The sequence below is a fragment of the Haliaeetus leucocephalus genome, unplaced genomic scaffold (assembly GCF_000737465.1).
Source record: "Haliaeetus leucocephalus isolate CR32 unplaced genomic scaffold, Haliaeetus_leucocephalus-4.0 Scaffold889, whole genome shotgun sequence".
Lineage (NCBI taxonomy): Eukaryota > Metazoa > Chordata > Aves > Accipitriformes > Accipitridae > Haliaeetus > Haliaeetus leucocephalus.
Window position 1 is genome coordinate 4,112,770 of NW_010973325.1, and position 13,909 is coordinate 4,126,678.

Below are 13,909 nucleotides of genomic sequence, written 5' to 3' on the forward strand. Positions count from 1 at the left end.
TCCTCACATATCTTTCATCTTCTTCACTTCCCCCCTCCTCCACACAAAACCCAAGAAAATCTGCCATTGCTTTAGGTCAAAGGAAAAACAGGCCCAGCTGCCATAAGCCAAACAACGTACAGGTTTGCTGTCTCCCCTGCTGTTTTGGCTCGAGCTCTTCAGACTGGAAAATTCAGAAGCACGATCTCCCAAGCTCTGTAAATGCCAGAACCATCTAAGAGGAAAATAGGACAAGGCCACCCCCAGGCAAGTTTGTACTAAAATCTGCTGGCTGCAAGGCAAAAAATACAGTAAACATCGCATAGGGACAGACTGCTCCTTGGAAAATGTTCCACAAGAACAATATAGCTTCCAAAGAAAGGCTGCGCTAAAGGGACTTCTGGAGAAAAAAAAATTCAATGTTTTAAGATCCTTGTGAGGAGTTAGCAAGCTAATGGCACACTCAACGACAAATTGTGTGACAGGCAATATGTTTTTGACATTAATCCAAAGAAGAAATGTGAAAGCGACATTGAATGTTCTCTACAAAGCGGTAACAAATTCAGTATCCTAGAATAGTTCTTCAGTTCACTAAGGAAATTTCGCTTTTGTCTTGACAATTGATTTCATGGAATAAAACAAGTAATAATAAGCAATTAAACCATCAATATCATCATCTTGTCTTTTCAGGGAAGACAACTTAAAGTTAAATTTTTGCAGTCCTTAGGAGATGAACTTTGCAACTGATTACTGTATGTTTTAACGTGCTCTGTACTGACTCAACCTAGAAAAACAAGCCAAAAACAGAAGTTGAAACATCCTTTTTCCTGTGTAGCTCCAATTTGCAGTAGCAAGAAGCTAAACAACATGCTCTCCACCAGATGGCTGAAATAAAAAGAACACTCTTTCTGATTAATTAGGAAACAAATGAATCTGCTGTTAGCACAACAAGTTACCATCAGGAAACCAGGGCTCCCATTAAACTTTGGTATCTGTGCTTTCTCTGCAACCGTGTTCAAGACCATCCCCAGATTTGTCTCTCATTTCAGAAGCAAAACATTACACACAAGTCCATCACACGAAAGTATCACACCAGATACTGCATAACCAAAAAGGGTATTGGCCCTTTTCACAGACAAATAATGCTGTAAGAGAGAGAAGCTTCCTAAAAGAGAAAGTGCCCATCAGAATAGAAATGAATGAAGGTCTCCTAGTGCTGCGAGGAATCACCCCAGGCAGAGTCACTACGTACACCGCCACATCCCTCCTCAGGGTTCAGCGAGCAAGGGAGCCTCGTGCGTGCACACTCAAGCTCTCCAGCTGGTCCGGGAAACGGAAATCCCCAGACTAGATATAGCACAAGGAGCAAGGATGTGACAGCCTGAGCAACAGAGGCCAGCCCATGGGTCCCTGACGAGGCTGCCAAGGATGACTGTTAACATCTTGAGTGAAGGTGCAGAATACAATGCAGGCGCTGGGAATGGAGCGGGGAAAGGCATAAAACACACAGAACATGCGCAAAACACAGGCAAGTAAATGCGCTTCAAACACGAACATAACATATGATGCTACTGAGGTGAGTGACCTTGGGAAGAAGGGAAATGAGCTCACCCAGCCCGGCGAGGTGCAGGGAGTTGCAGCTAAAAGCTTTCGGTGTTGTCATTATTCCTCTGCTTTCAATGGGAGTCCTGTTGTTTCAGCAACATACGGCATCACCTCCAAAACTGGGAAAGGCATATTCAAGAAAACCATGCCCTGTTGCTGAGGATACCAGGGCAGAGAGCGCCTAGCTTTCTCTGCATGAACTGCTTTTTTGCACCAAACCTGGGACCCAGTATTTCAGTAACAGTGGTTAAAGACGGACCACTTCAGAAGAAGCTGGCAACGCACTGAGAAGGAACGTGCCATGTTTTAGGGCTAAAGCACAACTTCACCTTCTTTAACAACATCATGCGTGCCTGAAGAGGCATAATGCCTTAGTGAAAATCCAGGGCTGCCAATAAACCCACACCACTATAACTTAAAGTATTTCTCCTATGTGCACAACCAAAGATCTCAAACAAGCGGAGAGAGTTATCTTCTAGAGACAAAGGGAATGGTGGAGACATTTACTAGAAACTAAATCTAAGACTGCTTTTTAAAATCCAAATAAAGGTACTATATCCTCTTAAGTAATTGAGGAAGCTGGGAGACTAAATAAGGAAAACTAAAAAGACTTCCTCACACATTAAAAAAGGATCCCAATAATTTTATACATATAGGGAGGCCACTTAATTCAGCTAAATGAGCTTATCTCACTTTTCATTATAGGCTTGTGATAGTTACCTACTGCGGGAAAAACAAGACTACACAAAACTGCAAAAGACCATCGAAAACACTAATGTTTCAAAGCATACCTATCCATTACATCATATGTACAATTACAGAATTTTTTTTTTTTTGAGCAAGTAGTGTCAGAAAGTGGACCCATGTAAACTTTCAGCAAACACAATATTCTTTGGCACAGTGTTTTAAGAAGACCACTTCTCTCCTGTTTGCTTATACTCTTACTTTACTTGATGCTTCCTAAGACTCATGCTGGAAGACACAGCGAACAATTAAACCTGTGCACCCCCTTCCCATCGCTCACAATATTGCAGACCTCAAGAATATCCTCCAATGTCTCTTTTTTCCAGGATAAAGAGTCCCAGTTTTCTTTGTACATAGGCCTTTCCATATCTCTTAGGAATGCTGATTTCTCCAACTTTTTCCCATCCTACTGTATTGTTTCTGAGCTGAGGGAACCTGAACTGTGCATGCTATACAAGATGCCGGTGAGCTGTGAACTTACACACAGGCAACAACGATGCTGTCTGTGTAATTCTCTATTCCTTTATTAGTATTTCCTAGCATTTGATTTGCTTTTCTGATCAGTGTAGAGTAGTGAGTTCCTGTTTTACATTGCTGTTTATCATAACCCAGTTACTGACTCACCCATGGTAACTGTCAGCTCAAAGCGCGTCATTTTTTAGTGTAATCACGGTTATTTTTCCCCATGTAGATCACTTCACATTCATCTGCACTGAATTTTACCTTTCCTTCTACTACTCAGTCACACACTCACATCAGGCACTCTTCCAGTTCTTCATGGTTCACTTCAACCTTACTACCATGAGCAAGTTAGTATCATCAGCAGACTTCATCACTTCATCAACGAGCCCCTTTTCCAGTGTACATTTTATATGTTGAATACACCAACCCGTCCAACTACACTGGTGACTGTCAGAAGGGACCACTTATTCCCACCTTACTCTTCCCACCTTTTACCCACACATTAGTCCATGATGTGACCCTCCTTCATGCACAGCTGCTCGGCTTCCTCCTGGTAAAGAACATTGTCAAAGACCTCTTAATGCCACCCAGATCTTTTTTATTCACTTGCATATTCACCCTTTCAAAGGGCTTCCCAAAGTTTGAAAGGTGGCAGTTCCCTTTGTGAAAGAAAAGTTGACTCTTCCCACAGAGCTTGTATTCATTCAGGTAACATATTTGTAAATACTGCGTTGTGAAGTAGGTATTATCCTTGCAATAGATGAACTGTGCATCTTTGCAGACAAAATGTTAGGGAACAAAGGAATGTAATTTTCTGCCCCTTTGTTGCTTGTTTGTTGTTTGGTGTTTTTTTTAAAAAGATCCATAAGCATTTGCTTATTTTGAAGCCAAACAGCCAGGGAATTTAAGGTACCACCCACCTCTCCCCTTTATATATGGCTCCATATATGATTAAGAAGCAGCACACGCACAACAACAACAATTTCTCCTCCTGTAACTCTTCAGTGAAGACAAGACTTTATTCGTTTTTCTAACAATTTTTAATCTGAGGAACTTACTTTCTGTAAGCAAGTATTTAAAAAATTTAAAATATTTTCCTGCTGTTTGCCAGATGTCTGGGACTGCCGGCAACTGCATAGCACCAGGAAATTTTCTGAGTCAGCAAGTTACAGCTTCTCCTAAGTTTTCTCCTTGATCTTAGGCAAATTTCTACTATTCTTTACCAGATTAATAGACTCATTTCCATCTCCCTGTTGGATTCTTTTTTCCTGATCATTAAGTTAATGGCACAGGGAACTGTGTCCTTCCAGCTTCCCACCCTAGCTGTTTCCTACTAGCACACCATGGAGGGCACAGGTACACCCACCTGGATTCTGAAAAGATCTGACAATGCTTTGTAGGAGTTAGAGATGGGAAACAGATTCCACTTACTCCCATGTGTTCCTGCGTTAACAGTAGCCACAGCCCAACCCTTAAATTTATGTCTGAAACCTGCAATGACTCCTCTCATAAAAGTTCCCTCCTAACATTTCTCCTAGCAGTATCTGTAACACCCTCAGCTTCTTTGGTATCACCCCTTCCAGACTCTTTGTGTCTGGCTCGTGCGTGTGAACGGTGGCCAGAAGCTCTGAAGAGCACAGGACACAAGATGAGTACTGGCACCCTCAATTTACATTACGTCTCACACCAAATAACTAGTTTATCAACAAGCTAAAAAGACTAAGAAAGCAGCATAAAGAAAATTTTCAAAAAAGTATGGCTTCATCATTCAAATCTCTCTTTATTCAAGCTTTCTCATTGGTTTCATTATACCGAGAGGCAGAGAGCTCTGTAAACAGAGTTGCTTAGTTTCCATGCCTGTTGCCAAATTTCCATCCTGCGGAACCAATTTTAAATAGAAAAAAGTGTCTCTTTCCATCCTCTCTTCCTCAGTGTCATTCTTACTGAGGATACAGAGTAAAAATTGAATGGAAATGAGCTAGTCACAGTAGGGTTCAAATCCAAATGTTGACTTTTTTTTTTAATTGCCAAAAAAAATCCAGATCACTTTGATCCATAATTATTCTTTTCTTGCAACTACGGAAAGTTTTTAAACTGAAGGCTGCCAACAATGACCTTGTTATAAACTGGAGTTCACAGTTACTTTTATGGAATTTTGTCTCAGTAACTTCTAGCTCAAGCAGTTCTCATGAAAATATTTCCAAACCACCAACTTGGTTACATATTTCCAGTAAAGCAAAATAATCCCCAGCTCCTAAATACAACTCTACATCTTTTTTTAACTTCACTTTATCCTTCGGAAAACCAGTAGAGCTTTAAAAATGGGAAAGACAGAAAAGGGAGAAAGGAGACTAAAAAAAAAATAATCTGAGAACTTCAAGCAGCCTCTAGTATGTCTGGGTTATAGCAGATGCAGAACTGGAAATGGAGATGAGATATGGGAATTAATCTCCCACATATACACAAGTATTAATAGCAATAGCAAATAAAAACAAAATTAACACCGTAATTCAAAATAGCATAATACTTGCCTAGCAGAAAGCTCTCAAACAGATCCAGCTGTTGTTAGCCCATGCTCACAGCCAGAGCTTCCGCACTAACATAAAGGACTTCATAAACAGGAAAGAAAATCTGATGGACTTTGTATTATCATTTTGTTTAGCTTTTTCAGAGAGGGAATGCAAAGGAATCATTTATTATAACCTTTTTCATATCTGTCAGAGGTTGCATGTTTTATGTAACTATAACACATTTGGCAAACTCTTCCTACCTACCCATATGCTAGGCAAAAGCTCAAACCGTGGAAGAGAAACCTTCTTCCACAAAGTAAATTTCCTCTTTGAGAGGAACCGTGAGTTGCACCTAGGGCTCCAAGATCTCCGCACTCTCCACTCATCGCTAGGACTGGTACTTCCACATAACCCAGAACTTGTACATCTGCCTCCCTGGGAAGCAGAACTATCCGTCCTGTGCTTTACACATGCCAGAACAGCTGCTGCATTGGAGCATTTCAGATACCAAACCACAACGTAGACGCTGCACAACCACAGCGTCCATGCACCTACAACAGCTTTCTCAGAACACAAGGGCCAGATGTGTTTGCACAACTGGCCAGTGTATTACCATCACTATTGACCAGGTCCATTACCTGCAGCAGAATAAAAGGACACGCACATCCAGGACCCCACCACAGACTCCAGGGCAGTCAGCTGAGCATCAGAGCCGCTCCCAGGGGCCAGCCCACGCAGGATGCACTCTTCTGTTTGCCACAACTCTTGATCTTCCACCTTGGGCAGAAGAGGCCCCCACCTCCGATTTTGAATTCAAACCTCATTCTTCATATGTAAGAAACCAGAATATGCGAGCTCCATAGGTAGTCCTGAAACTGGTATTTCCCAGCTTTTTATGCAGTACATAGGGAAAATGGCAGCAGCTGTGACGAGTGGGAGCTGCCACCAGAATACCCTAGCAGAGGAATGAGAGGAGTGGACGGAGAGCACGTAGGAAGCTACGGAGGAACAGAAGAGGGCATGCCACAGAGCAATTCTAGCACGACTTGGGAAAAAAGAAACCCTCCTCAAACAATGGGGCTAAAAATGAAATGACAGTGAGGAAGCAGATGCTGAGAAGAGTCCAGGTGCAGAAGAACAGGAGAAGCTGTTCCAGGCAACCAAAAGGACCTTCCTTCTTGGCTTACCATTAAGACACATTTTAGAATTTAGGATTTTAGAAAAAGATTTGCAGAGCGAACTGGTAGTACATTTCATTCATCAGAGCTCTCACCTGCAATATATCTATACAACTTAAAAATGCTTTCAACTAAAAACATTAACTCATTAAATGCTTCACATAAATGTCATAAACAGTTGCTTATCTTGGTAAATATGTGCCACAAGCAGTCCTCACAACACAACCTCACTATCAGATCTCACGTTCTTTAGCAGGTTTAACTGTGAGATCAAGCAGGAAATACCATTTGCCTTCAGTATCAGGAGTCAGGGCATACCGGTAGAGCTTGTGTGGGACTTCTCAAACTGAAGACGGACCGATTACTTTATCTACCAGGATTGTCCAGTCAACATTTGTTGCTGACTTTGTTTGGAAAGCTGCTTCACTAGCCTTTGGAGCCCCCTGAGTTACAGAAAAAATTACTGTAAATCAAATATATACACACAGTTTAAAATATATACACACAGTTTAAAACTGTGATGCACTTGAGTTAACAAGTATTTGGAGGGTCTGTGATTACAGCAACCATGGCAGGGTTTCTGAAAGGGAAGATCAAGAGTCACTGTTCTGAAAGGAGAAATTAAGCTGTCAAGTAACTGACAGGAGGAGGTTGCAACAGGATGTTTCATTGCATCTGTAGAAAATAGTGCTAAACCCATCCATGAAACAAGAACAGGAAAGGGATTTAAGGGTTTAAAAGATACAGCACTTTTGTTTCTTAATCTAGAAAATGAACCCTACAAGGAAGTATGACGGAATAAGGGTGGGACAGACAGATGGACAAGAGTAGGCTGCATTAGAGACCTGCAGGATACAAGTAACTTGTCCTGACTGAACAGGTTCTGACCAAGGTCTTATCAATGCCCTACACTGCCACTGCAAAGAAAATGGGGAGCAAATCCTCGTACTATCACCTGCTGGCCCACCTGAACACAGCTGCAGCATGACATCTGAACCTGACAGGCAGAAGAAATCTTCAGTGAACAGAGCAGGGAAAAAAATGTATTCATTTGTCAAGTAAAAGGGACTGTAACTGCTTATTACCAGGAAGTCCTGCCTGTTATTTCTAACAAGGTACCAAGGCACTGGATATTAATTTCTAGAAATCAAACAAGGTAGACAAGTTCAGAGGAAGAAATATCTTTTTTTTCAGTGCTAACTGATGCTGTACTAGGCAAGAAGCAGGGGTTGTACTGAAATAATGCAAATTTCTGTAGCAAATTGTTTCAAACAGCTGATAAATGCCTGCAGAAGCGCAGTGTGGTTTATAAACCTGAAAATCATGGAAATTAATAGCCATTTCTGGACAGTATGTTAAAAATAATGAGTTTCTGAGATTCCTTTTTTTGGCCCAGTGATAATATAAACAGAATGCACATTGGTGGAAATGCAGATTGTGGAAAATATTCCCGCTTCACAAATACACCAATATACTAGATAGATTACATAAAATTCTCAACCTTCCTAAATTTCTCAAGTATACTGTGTATATTATGCTCAGAACAGTGATAAAGCAACAAGTTAACTCCAGTGTTGTCTTATGATTGACACAGGCACAGAAAACAAAGATATCAACTCACTGCTAATTTTCAAACAGCCAATTATTTAATCCTTGTTAAAGTAAGCATGAAGGACCCACAAGCCTTTTGTTGTATTTCTTCTCCCCTGTCCAGCTGAGGAGTGGGCAAATGGCCTCCAGACAGAGTCAACCCATCACAAAGTCCTAAATTATTTCGGAAACAAAGGCCTCAACCCTACAGCTTGGGCCCAGCCCTAATGAGAATTACATTCTCCTGTGATTTAAGAAGTTTCTCTTTGAATATTCCTCTTTGTAGGTATATAGGAGTTTGTGCTTTGAACACCTGCTAAAAGCAACAAACTTTACCTAAAAGAAATCAGACCATCTTCAAGAGCTATGCAATGCACTCTATGACAGAAACACTGACAACGAATCATTTCACATTGGTATTGTATAGTTCTAACTAAATATTGCTAAATAAAATGCCAAAATTAAGACAGTAAAAAACTTAACCAAATGTTTTTGAAGAAAATTGTGGAAAATACATACATACTTGTCAAACTGTCTGCAATAACTCTAGATTTTTCCTGTGCATACCTGTTATGCAAATTTTTAACACAACTGTAACTCAGTACATCAAAAAACACTCCCATTACGCTGTATTATACTTGATATACTGTATTAATTATTCATTTGGTACCCATATATTACATATATTGGGCATACTACATCACATATATTCTACACTTCCTGCTACTCTGCTCCCTGAGACCTTTTCCAATAAGGCAGTCATACCACCATCTCACGACTTGTACATTTTATTAATCTGTAGTGAAACCAGCTGAATGCAAATCATTTTAACTGTCCACATTTCTACAATTTTGACAGTATGAATCCTACTTTCACTCCATGCACCCCTTTAAAACATTAGAAGTATATTCATGCTTCCTAAAACCTATGTGCCAAATGATAGTTTTGGTTATGCCAGTCAATATACAGGTAAGGCCAAACATGCATGTAGAATATAACGTATGACATAATAGAGACTGTGATGTGTCACATGTTGCTACTTCCACCCTTCAAGCAAAAAAGGAACATGTATTTACTGTTCAGTCCAGAGCTAGCCCCTTCTTTGAGATAGAGAAAAAAGAATACACAATCTACTAAAAAAGTAAAACAAAAGAAATTCATCAATTATGTGCCTAATCTTCCCATTTGTAGCTGCATTAAGGCAGCTTCGCATGCACAGAGCACAGCATGCTGTAACAACTTAGATCAACTATGTCACAATACTTCACCACATCTGTAAGTTCTGCAGCTTATGTGACCTCCCAAATCTTCTGCATAATACTCATCCAGCTAGAGAAAACATAAATAATCTAAAGAACCAATAACATACATGATTTACATAATACGTCTTGCGAAATAAGACAGTGGAACCAGGCTAATGAACGAAAGCAGCACTAAAACTGCAAGGGGTCCAAGTCCTTGGTTGGCTGAGCAGGGCACTTCGCATTGCGTGCGCTCACGGATAGATCGCTCCTCTGAGACAACGACAGAGCATCTGCAGAAGTGGTTATCTGTTTGACTTGTTAGGACTCAAAACTACTTAATGCTGCATGATTTACCCTGTTTTCAAGTATTTGCCCACATCTGTGACTTGTTTGATGGCATTAAAAGACCTCACAGCAGACCCTACTGCAGGAAAAAACCTACCACCTATTGCCACTGACTGCCTGGAGAAAGGTAACCCCATTTGGCTGAGAGACAGCGAGTGAACCAACACACCAGTCACCTCTGACAATGTGGGTGTGACAATCACTAGGAATACAGTGAAGCAAATCATGTGGGTGAAAAAAAGTAGTTTTATGTATTTGGAGTATCTGAAGTGACTTCATCTTGAAGAGCTTCACCTGTGAAACCACCTAAACAGGGAAGGAAAAAGTGATTCACTGGTAACTGCATCTGAATTTTTCAGCATCTTATAAAAATCTAAACCATCAATCGTAAAATGATACCGACTTCTAGAAGATCGCAGTTCCATCTGAATTGTTTTAACCCACTAGTAACACTTTGAAACTATTTTCTCTTGTTGCAGCATTCTCATGTTTGCCTTTTCTGATGTTCATTTAACAACTTGCATTTTTTTGATGTTCATTTAACAAACAGGTCCACACAGCCACTTTCCCTTTTCCTGTCACTAGGCTTCTGCTAAGCAGCAGGGGTAAAATCATTACAATAAAATAAGGAAACATTTTAGAACATAAATTACTAGAAAGATTTCAGCAGCTTTAGTATATGCAACTACTTGCAATTTAGCTCTGCAGTAGTTAGGGCTCATTATGTTACTTTAACTGTTACTGGTACCATCACAATTCCCAGTGATGAAAATATCTGTGCAATGGAGAGCCAAGTGAGAGAGAAGGGGCAAGAACGGAAGAAACGTGAAAATTGCAAGCAAAAGGGAAGATAGCAGATTCTAGATGCTTTGGAAACTGCAAAGGCAGGCAGTGAACTGAAAATGTATTTTATAAAAACACAGACTGTTTTCCCAGACAGTTAAATATTTTTGTTAATGGATAACACTCCCTTAATATATAATTTCTATATGGAAACATTAAAAGAAGGAAACAGGGAAAAAACAGCAACTGACACATATAAAAATTGCCCATTCCTTTCTGTCCATCACCATCTTTTTCTTCTTCAGTCTGTTCTGGAGCATCTACACCATTAACACAGAGAGAAGGCTGTAACCAGCTTAAATATGACAGAATACAGACACTTGCCTTGCACGCACACTGTCATTGTGAATTAGCCATGAGCTGACAAGCTAAAGACCTGGCTTGCAGTCTCATCATTCAATCATCCATCCAAGCTCATCAATTGAGCAAGGCAGTAACACATGTCCCCTCTAGCTTAAACGACAGCAAAACTGCGGGTTGTAATCACAGGTCATCTTCAAACGACACTTATCATTAAGGATGGTTTTGTTCCAAATCAATTGTTTATTGAGAATTACTCTAATACGATACTTCTCTCTGCTCCTTTTAACTCTTGCACTTAACACCGTTTAAAAGAATGTGTATCAAATTGTGAATTTTGTAGTTTCTTAGGAATAAGCTAACAATAAATTACACTGGGTAGAATGCGAAATTAGCCATTTACGGTCCAAAAACTTTGACAAAAATAAGGTCATCTAGATGTACTTCCACAATTGAATCTTTAGCTAGTGCTAATCTATGGTGCCTTATTTACAGTCTGAACTATTTTAACCGTGTAGAAGCTGTCTCAAATTACTCTGGACATAAAACATTTGAAAAATAAACCAAAACATAAATTACAACATAGGTACCCTTAAAAAACAGTGCCTCATTTACACATAGCATCTAATGTTTTTGTAACATGCAAAATGCATGCTTTGTTCTAAATTTGCCAAATCAGGATTCTCTCCTTTATTGCCATTCTCCAAAAGGGATTGAGCAGTAGTTGTCCTCTCTTTTTATGGAACTTGAGGGGCAATCCTGGACTAAGTCAGCCAAAGTGTGACCTCAAAGGATGCTGATGGAGCCAATGCAAAAGTAACAGGAAGAAAAGTTACATTCCTGTAGAAAGGATAAAAGTAAAGTGAGAATCACTACCTCAGTGAAAGGATAGGCTCATCTGGAGCTCATTCACCAGTTTTTAAACACCAAGAATTCCTTAATAAAAAAGGCTCAAATCTAACAGACACCACAGCAGCATCTCTGGGAAACGACAGACAGAAGGACAGACTCTCCACTAGTTAGAGAAACATAATCAAATCTCTATTAACATCATTTGCTTTGTGACAGTTTACATCAGCTGAGGATCTGCCTTGAGGATAACTGGAAATTTGTTTGTTCTCTCACATCGCTAGACATGACACACGCTTCCCAAATTCTACTAAGCTTAAACAAAATTCTAACCACCCGGCACAGACATTTCATCACAAGTTTATTTTATTCTGTTGCACCCTCACCACCTTCCCAAGCATATCAATCTCAAACATTTGATAACAGCTACAGAAAATATGGGAACAGAGTTCTGTGACAGCATATAAACACTACCAAAAATATATTGTATTGTCAGAAAATCCATTTTAAAATTTGCACTTAGTGAACTGTTAACATACCATTTTTCCATCACTCTGACAGGAATGTTTTTACCCAAGTCAAAAGTAAAGGAAGAGGTTTTAGTTAAGGATATACACTGTTTTCCAAATAACTGCACTCTCAACAAGATTGCTATTATATTTTAACAAGATTCATATTTTCACCTCAACGATGTTATAAATGATCCCACATTTACCAGAAATCAGAGCACGTGAACCATGTTTCAAACTGATCCTCCCCATGCAATCTGTCCCCGCTGCTAGCTCTCCCATCCAGCCTAGATGCATCTTTTGCAGCTGACCTTTTTGCCTCAATTTCAAGGAATTTTCAGCAAAATATTTTTGTTGTTCCAGAAACTGAGTGATGGGAGTTGTAACATACAGTTGATTATTTATTCTCTCTAGGTCTATATCAGGTATAATTATTACCAGCTTGTGCAAAAAGATCACTTCAGTGTGGCAAATGGTTCAACAGTGTTCAGTCCAGGGTAAATTGTTAAATCAAAAAACACACTAAAAAAATATTTTAGATAACAAAATTTAGAAGCCAAGTATCAGTTTACAGCTTGACTTCATTTTTATTAAAAAGTTTAGATTTTTTTTTAAGCAGAATAATACCACAAATATCGGTATTTGTTTTCTTCCATACAGCAATCATGATTACTTTTAAGATGAAAATTGAGTTACTGAACTGCAAAATAAAAGTATTTCTATTTTCAAATGAAATATTTAGCATCATCCTAACTCCGGAAATATCTCTTACCCATGCAATTACAGACTCACAATCTCATTTTCACTAAATCATGTATTTTAACTCAGAAAACATACCAAGTAGTTATTGTAAGTCAAAAAATGCAAAGAGGAAGCCATGTGTGTCAATATTGGAGAGTGTATTTGATAACGGAAGTGCTGCTCTTTTAAACATTAGGAGCAGCTAGTAAGAATGGATGAATTTGAGAAGCCATGGCATAGTAAAGTAACCTAACTGCAAATTTCAAGAGAAACTAACTTAAAAATTAAAACCACCAGATATTTAATAACTGGTATTGCTAATATCTTAAGAAGGAATATTAGTAAGGCTGCAACTTGATTATTCCAAAAATTAAGAACAAAAAAGAGGCTAAATGCACATAGAACAAAGCACGTACTTTGGGATACGCACAATAGACTCGGTCAATCGTATTTATTTTTCTTCAAGCTCTAACTCGTACTATATCCTCAAAGTTACCTTTTTATTTAATCTTTGGCCAAATACACTTTCTTTCCTCACACAGATGACAAATTATTTTCATTACAGTGCTCAAGTCGGGGAGAAGGAGTACTAAAACTTACCTTGATACTGTAAAAAAGAATTGGCTATCAAAAAAGAAGACTCCTAAACCAAGATTTAAAGAAGAACTTGGAAAATTAATTCAGATGTCCAAGAAGAACAGTAAAACTAATGCAGGGAGTGTCCAAGAAAAATGAGCAATTGGAGAAATACTACCTTTGGCATACTCTTGATGACAACAAGCTCCATGCAAGTCCTGAGGAATGATAGATATTCTGTAATTTCTTTCCAGCCACTTCTTTATATTTAACTTCAAATGTGAATGGCAGGCTTCCACTTTCAGAGCTGCACTGCTCCTGTAAAGGCTGCATACCCAACCAGGGACACCAGAAATGGTTGTTATTTCCCACGGTTAATATAACCACCACCTCACTATACTGGTATGGAAGTCCTCACACCGGTAGTTCTTGTG